This window comes from Berghia stephanieae, chromosome 10 (assembly GCF_034508935.2).
Source record: "Berghia stephanieae isolate SIO BIC M18660-M18661 chromosome 10, UCSD_Bste_1.3, whole genome shotgun sequence".
Taxonomy (NCBI): Eukaryota; Metazoa; Mollusca; class Gastropoda; order Nudibranchia; family Aeolidiidae; genus Berghia; species Berghia stephanieae.
The window spans coordinates 30,179,489-30,180,168 of record NC_088369.1 but is presented as its reverse complement, the minus strand read 5'-3'; the positions used below and the strand labels follow the sequence as shown (position 1 = coordinate 30,180,168).

General features: G+C 36.3%; 1 protein-coding gene across 4 annotated transcripts in view; it reads right to left on the bottom strand.

The window, feature by feature from the left end:
- Nucleotides 1-443, bottom strand: part of LOC144980955 (protein Wnt-11-like) — a 182,019-nt gene extending 181,576 nt beyond the window's left edge. Inside the window, exon 1 of one of the 4 annotated variants that reach the window (XM_078928957.1) lies at nt 203-443. The gene's annotated coding sequence lies outside the window, so the exon portion shown is untranslated. The remainder of the gene's footprint in view (nt 1-202) is intronic. The other 3 variants (XM_078928953.1, XM_078928954.1, XM_078928956.1) reach the window with 3 other exon arrangements.
- Nucleotides 444-680: the final 237 nt, after the last annotated feature.

Sequence of the window (680 nt, the reverse complement as noted above, 5' to 3'; positions counted from 1 at the left end):
CCTTTATCTTTGATGAAGATGGAAGAGGAAATTATACCAAAATTATGTGAAAATATCAGATGGATAAATAATAAAGGATCTAATAATCCAAAGGCTGAAAGAAATACACACACAGAAAGCAGGTAACTCCTATTGACTTTTACCAAAATTAAATCTCCAGATTTTTAAACTATACAATAGACACAAATTAATCGTTACAAACCTCTTTTTTACACTCGATCTAAACTTATTTCATATTAAACAACAACAAAGTCATCTTCAATGAAATTCTAAAGCATTTTGAATATTTAGCTTTACTTGATTTTTGATCCAAAATGTAAATGGTCTGAACGGTATCACAAGTCAAATTTACGTTTTCTTTTGTGTGTGTGTGTGTTCAACTGGAACTGCACAACGCTCTACCAATGTTCAACTGGTAAAATTTGATTCGTCGGGGCTGTCTCGCTCTACACCACTACGAAGTGTCGACGAAACCCGAATATTGCCTCTCTCTCTCTCTCTCTCTCTCTCTCTCTCTCTCTCTCTCTCTCTCTCTCTTTCTCTCTTTTTCTTTCTGTCTGTCTCTCTCTTTCTCTCTCTCTCTCTCTCTCTCTCTCTCTCTCTCTCTCTTTCTCTCTTTCTCTCTTTTTCTTTCTGTCTGTCTCTCTCTCTTTCTCTCTCTCTCTCTCTCTCTCTCTCTC